This window comes from Myotis lucifugus, unplaced genomic scaffold (assembly GCF_000147115.1).
Source record: "Myotis lucifugus unplaced genomic scaffold, Myoluc2.0 scaffold_3663, whole genome shotgun sequence".
NCBI lineage: Eukaryota > Metazoa > Chordata > Mammalia > Chiroptera > Vespertilionidae > Myotis > Myotis lucifugus.
The window spans coordinates 7,364-14,643 of NW_005874711.1; the positions used below are offsets into that span (position 1 = coordinate 7,364).

General features: G+C 42.3%; 1 non-coding gene across 1 annotated transcript; it reads right to left on the reverse strand.

Annotated features, from left to right (window-relative positions):
- Nucleotides 1-244: 244 nt before the first annotated feature.
- On the reverse strand, nucleotides 245-375 carry LOC111824653. The gene has a single exon (XR_002827750.1). It is a non-coding gene; the product is annotated as a small nucleolar RNA SNORA51 (small nucleolar RNA).
- Nucleotides 376-7,280: the final 6,905 nt, after the last annotated feature.

Sequence of the window (7,280 nt, forward strand, 5' to 3'; positions counted from 1 at the left end):
TGATGAGCATGAGTTGAGGGGAGAAGGAAAGTGAAGGGTCAGGCATTGGGTCCGCCAGAGAGAGGCACACTTCCGTCCCATGTAACTTGCAGAGAGAGAATCGGGTCTCACCTTAGCCAGTCACATAAGCCTGGAAGTAGCTGATTAATGCTCTGCTGGCTAAGGAGCTAATAGGATGATAGGATTGTATTTTAGAAAGGGATCCTCAAAGTTGTCTAGATCAACCCATGCCCCCCCTTTTTTTCAATGTCTCCCCATTCACAATACAGACCAGGCAAAGAGCCTGAGCTGAGGTGTATATGGGTGGGTTTACTCTGCCTCCTATTTCTGTACAGTCAGTGTAAGAACACAGCCTGTGGTAAGTACCAGGAGGCCTCAACCCATGCCTCTTATAGTTGTCGATGAAATTGAGGTCTGAGAGGATATGGGTCTTATCCAATCCACATTTACTCTACTTATTAATGATGGTGTGGCTGTCATTGGTCCCCATCTATCTGACTGACCTACTTGGTCTATCCCCCAGAATTTTGACTGTGAAGAGAGTGACATACAGTATTATCTCACTGCTCTGCACTGTGAGTATAAATGTTGATCGCACAGCCCTAGGCCCTTGGGGGAAGGTGTACTGTGGCTTTTTGTTAGAACACACTTACAAGTCACCCCACAAAAGTCCAGGAGAGTTCATATAATGACATGAACCTTCAAATGTAGCAGGTTGTTACAGTTTCTGGAATTTTTAGCTATCACTGTTCCAACGGGAGAAAGGGGGGAGACAGTATTAATAGCAAGTTAGTAACTTTGATTTTAAAACCCAGCATCTTCCTCCTTCCCCCCAGCAAATGTTGTAAATTCTGGGAGTTTATGGTTTGCTTGAGGGAGCAAGCTCCATCAAAGGTTTTAATAGGCTTTGAGTTATTTTCAAAGTGCTTATTGAGATGACTGAGGACCGTGATTTGAAGCCAATCACAGAGTTGGGGGAGATGGGGGTTCACTGTGCTCTTCCCTCTGACTGGGTGCACCTGTTGGTTGTCTTGGTTTGAGGGAACTTAAGAGCAAAGCAGGGATGAGATCTGATGGCTTTTTCTCCATCAGTGGCAGGCGACTCTTGTTTTTCCCTTTGTCACCTAAAAGAATGTGGTCTGGACACAGGGCACTTCTTAGGGTTCTGTCCCCCAAGTGCTCAGTTTCAGTAGCCCCCTGCAGAGTGGAAATAGATGCCCTGGTCTGGGGGCTTCATCCTGCCCTTCCTTCAACACTTACAGAAAAACTTACTTTTCTGTGTTAAGTCATGAACTCGGATCAGACCAGCTCTCCATCTATCTGTATGCCTCAAAGCCCCACTGAAAAGCAAACCAGGCAGTTGAAGCAGTGATTGGCTTGGGTTTCCATTTGTTCAGGCCACAATAGGTGCCTCACCACCCACAGCATCCAGCAGGGTGAGCTCCTCTCTCCTTAACAGACAGAATTAAGTTGCATTTCCTCCTGTGGCCGTTCTCTGAATCCCCAATGGCCAGCATTTCTGAGAAGGCTGTGGACCTGGGCTTTGGAGATGTAAACACCATCACCTTTACATGAAAATCCATGAAGTCCCTTCCTGGGTCTTTACTTACAAACTTTTAACTGAAGAATCAGTATATTTCAGTTCCAGCAGCATTTCTCTTGCCTCTAAATCCATCCACAGTGTTCATCAGTTTGTTTATTAATGCCTGGGAGCCTTGGGTTCCAGCACTGAATAATGAACATTCTAGTGCCCACCGCTTTAAACACTTTCTAAATGTGTGTTCCCTTCTGTGCAAAAGGCAAGTTTATGGAAAGGAGACCTTCTATTTCTCAGTCTGAAGAGAATGATGTAGAGGAGAGGACACTTTGGAGCAGGAGACATTTGGAGGGAGAAGATCATAAATTCAGTTTCATAGAAGTAGATTTTGAGGTGTATTTGGGACATCCAAGAGGAGCTATCTTGACTGGCCAAAGAGAAGGTACTGTAGCAATGTGGTCCCTGCATTTTTTCTTTGTAAGGCCCAGTGGCACTGCCATTGTAATAGAGGCTCACCATCTTTCTGTCTATTGTATTGACATAAGAAATGTCCAAACCTGTAAGAATTGTGATGAGTTTATTTGATCCAAACTGATGACAACTATCGGGAAGCAAAATCTCAACAGATTGAGAAAATGTTCTAGAAAAATGGCAGCTTTACTACTTATTTTATACGTCAGATTCAAAGGGAAGACACAAGGGCGTTACATAAAATCCATTGGTGATAGATTAGGGAGCAGGACAAAGGAAAGAGGGGGAAATCTCTGACATTGGATAAAAAGAAATACAAATAGACACTTCTGTTACATTGGTGGGTGTAGAATAGCTAACAATGAACATTTCAGCACATAGAGATGGTACGCGGGGAACAAGGTATAGTGAGGGGTTCTGTGGTCTCTGTGCTGTGATTGTGCCCTGAGGGGTATGGAGTAAAGGGGTTACTCTGACATTCCAAAGGTATATAATTGTAGATGCAAAAAGGCAATAGACAGGCTCAGTTATGGTAAAGGTTGACCTTTCTCAAAGAAGATACCCACCCAGGACTGCCTACCATCCATGGCTCACCTTTAGTTAGGAAGTTTTCATTTCAATGTGGTTATTTTATGTCTCTGAGTTTGTAAGGCCTGCCATGCAGGCCTCCCCTGAGCTTGTTAGGTTTTGTGTGCGGCCCCTCTTCCTCCTTGCAGGTTTTTAGGAAGCTTTAAAAAAATTAGCAATGCCAGTCCTACACCTGGTCACCTATGGAAGCGTCTGGGTGCTTATATTCTAAAGCTCCAATAGTCAGTCCTTCTTGTATAACCAGGATTCCACTGTCAACATGATTGTGCAGTCTCTACTCAATGTACTTGCATCCAGAGCAGTGGCCTTAAAGTTCTGTGGATTTAGATGCTCTGGGGAGCCCGTACATTGCGGATTTTCTGGCCCCCAGAGACTGGTTCCTATAGATTTGGGGGTGAAGACCAGATATCTACAATTTAGCAAAATCTTCCTGTGCAAGAAATGAAAAGATCATCTCGTGAGAAAAGGTGGTGTGGGCAGACTGTCAGGAGTTGTTGCTATCATGTTTTTCTTGTTTCATTTCATTTCTGACTTGGTTATTCCGCCTTATGGGATTTAGCCAACTGAAGCTTATTAATTAGATTTTACTCCTACTTCTCTCCATGCTCAGTAGGTGCAGCCTTACCATCTGGCCACAGTTAACCTAGAGCAGTGATTCCCAAGCAGCATTCATATTGGAGAAGCTTTTAATATAAACCGATGCCTGAGCCTCCACTCCCACCAAGAGATCCTAATTAAATTGCTTCAGGATGGGGTCCAGGTCAGTATTTATAAACATTCCCCCATGTGACTGTCATGTGCAACCAGGATTGAGAACCACTGGCCTAGAGAAACATGAACAGCCGCAGGAGTCCTGGGATTGGCAGAGACATACCAGGGGTTGTGCTGTGGCCGCAGGTTCTGACAGTGATGAGTGGGGTCAGGTCTCCTGTCCCTGGGGACCTCACCGCTCAATACTGAGTTCAGGATCCTGTCTTCCTGAGGCTGATGGCACAAAGATAATCTGCAGAGAAAATAGAACTGAGGCTGTGTGACTGGGAAAAAAACATCAAGAGAAATAATAAAAGGGCATTTGCAGGTTTCGTTCACTTTCCCGGACTCTGTGGGAGGTGTTGACAATCTGTGCTGCTGCAGTAGGGAACCCCAGTGTGCCCCTGGCTGGGGGTGCACCCCCTGCTGGAGCCCTGAGTGACTCATCCACCGGGGAGCTGAGGGATGAAGGAAGCTCTTTTCTCTTTGAAAAGCCAGCTTCTTGGTTGTGGAGGCTAAATCTATACATATCAGCAGCAGCAGCAGATAGTTCTTGGACATTTACTGAAAATTAACACCATCCACTTGTGCAGTGCTTTACAGTTTACAAGACACTTTCATGCATATTTTCTCCCTGGGCTTTTACAAGAGACCCGTGAACTGGACCAAATGAGGTAAATGGGGTCTAGAGTTTAAATGCCTTATCCAAGGGCAAACCTCAAGAATGTATTGTCCAAAGACAGGAGGGGGATTAAGAAGTACAAATTGGTAGTGACAAAGTAGTCATGGGGATGTAAAGTACAGCATAGGGAATATAGTCAATAATATTGTAAGAACTATGTAGAGTGCCAGGTGGGTACTGGAATTATCAGACAAACACTTTGTAAATTATATAATTGTCTAACCTGAAATTATATAATTATAAATAACTTTTAAAATTATATCATTGTCTATACTGTACACCTGAAACCAATATAAAATCATACCAAATGTCAACTGTAATGAAAAAAGAAAAAAGAGTGTATTAACCAATACTCTGGGGCAATAATTCAAGTCTTATGATTCTGCTTTAAATGCAGGTAATTTTCATAGTTGAAACATGAATGGACATATTTACAATGTTAGGTTTTACCACTTATTTTGTGCACATTAAGTGATGATTAACAGCACATCAGCCCTATGAAGTCATGGTTATTACCTTAGATCAAGTGACATGAATAACAGCACATGGGGTGGTCCAGGGACCAGGTGGAACCCAGGGAGGTGGCACACAAATGACCAAAACTGGGGTATTACCATCATAGTATGGGCATAGATGCTCAATAGGTAATGATCACTGGCTAGGTCGAGTGGAGAAAACCTGTGCAGAATCAAAACAACTTCCTAGAGCTTCATGTGTCTTTCACGGGAGACACTTGCTTCAATGACTATCGCTGGCAATAATAAATCCACACACTGTACACTTCTTGCAGCGGCCGATGGGGGAGAGAGATGGGATGAGGACTTGTGTGTGACCTTCTGCCTCCGGGGAGCACTTACAGAGTTTCCTCTGTGCCAGGCACCCGGTGAACACCTTGCCTGTGTCTTTTCATGAAGCCCCATGAGTCAGCATTGTCCTAGCCACATTTTATGTATAAAAAACCAGAGGCGCAGAATTGTGACGTAGCTTATCCCAAATGTTACCCAGTAGAAGATCAGCCTCCTGATCTCCAGAGCCCAGTTTTCAACCACTGCCCTCTGCTTCGGCCATAGAAAAGAATTTCTGCACATGCGAAGCGGGGCTGAATACATCTAAGTTCAGAAATAGGGGCCACGGAGAGCAGAGTGTTTCAGTAATGCATGTAGACAAGTGGTTTTGCTTCACTAAAAAGGAATGGCATGGATTGGGGAGAAAAAAATGCCAAGAAGGACTGAAAATTGCTAGAGAACTTGAAAGTCATTTTCCCGCTGTTCTGTATAACATGGATTCCTCCCCACTGTGCCGAGCTCTGGAGACCTCATTCTTCCTCCAAACCAGCCACCACATCAAAGCAATACCTGCAGATGTATTGTACACCATGATCCCAGCACCCTAAGATAATGTGTGTGTGTGTTGCTTCTTTATTTCTGTATGCATATACACAAATAGATAGCTAGTTTAGTCATAATACATTTGATCTGTATACTTTTTTTCTAATATCAGTGTGTACTAATCATAATTCCATGTCAGTAAATGGCAATGTACATCACTGGTTTGATATGTGACAATATTTATTTAATGTTTTCAGTGCCCCCAGTATTGGACATTAGGTCCTTTCAGATGTGTTAACTGTTGTATGTCATACTGGGATATAGTCCTCTGATCTAGTAATTCCTAATGAGGAATCTTGCAAAAGTTCACACAAACTGTAGTGAATTGTTCTCTCACTAGTTGCACTGAATATACTCCTACTGGCAGAGTTATTCAAGCGCCTGCTTTCATACACATTTGGCAGAAGTGGGTATCATCTTTCTTTTTCAGTCTGTGTCCATCTGCTGGCTTGGAAAGGAGGCATGGTGAAATAGCATTTCTGGGTCCGTATGACCTTTTTGTCTGGAGGCTGATTCTTTTATATTATGGCAAATTGATCATTTGGCACAAGCCTTAATTGCAGACTCAGCTCCTTCCCCAGGGTGTTACAACTGAACATTCCACACTCTAATGACTAGAGATGCTTGCAGAACAAGTATGGATTTAAACCAGACTCACCTGTTATTGCAACTTAACTAAAGGACCGGTGCGTGAATTCACGCATGGGTGGGGTCCAGCTGGCCCACCCCAATAGCTGATTGGGCAGTTCCAGGCCTGCTGGGGGGAGGGGACGTGGGATTTTGGCCAGCTGGCCTCATCACAGATCAGGGTGGGGGGGCTGGCCTGGGGGAGGGGCTGCAGGCGGTTGTCAGGCCGGCCCCACCCCCTGGTCGAACTCCAGGTCAAACTCCCAGTTGAACTCCTGGTCGAGGGGACAATTTGCATATTAGCCTTTTATTATATAGGACAACTGTTGAACCTAAATACTTCCCCAAACGAGAGAAAAGTGTTGGTATGAGATAAATGAGCTTGGGGTTATAAGAGGATAGAAACTGACTTAGTTATAACATCAGAAATAGTACAGAGTTCTCAATAGATTGTAGGAGAGACTGGCAATAAATTGTGAGATTGTTTTAAAGAATCCTAAAGCTTCCTAAGGTTAAACTTCAGTGTTTCCATGGTTAATAGTAGAGTTGGCCAACATTTACTATAATTCACTTTTGTGACGCACACAAAAATACATGCACACACACATGTACACATGTACCCGTGGTAATATTTAAATTACTGTCCAAATAGCCTTACACTAGAGCCTTTTGGGGGTAAAAGGAGTGGTAAGGAGGAAGGACTAATAGTTTAATTTTTAATAATCTTTCCCCATAATTCTGGTAATTTTTTCAAGTTCTTTATTATATTTTGATAATATCTGTTTTCTAAGGAATGTATATATTTCATCTAGATTTTTAAAATATACTAATATCAAGTTAAATAGAGAAATTTATATATTATTTAAACACAATATGCTTATATTTTCCTTCTCCAACTTATTTATTTATTTTCCTTTATTATATTCACCAGATTCACGTAAATGCTTACTATTAATATACTAAATTTGCTTCCCTAGGAAGCAGCATCTGGATTTATTAAGCAATTTTAATGTTTTTCTTCTCTCTTAAGTCATCCTTTTCTGCCTTTATTTGTATTAATTTCTTTCTCCTGATTTTGTAAAGATTGTGGTTACTTGTTGTAGCTTCTTAAATTTAATTTTTGCCTTTTTTACTTTCATTTTAACTATTGAATTATTAAAACATTTGAGTTCAACACATTTATCTGTTTGGTGGAGTTGTAATAGACTCCTTGTTTTGATAGTGTTTATACTTTCAT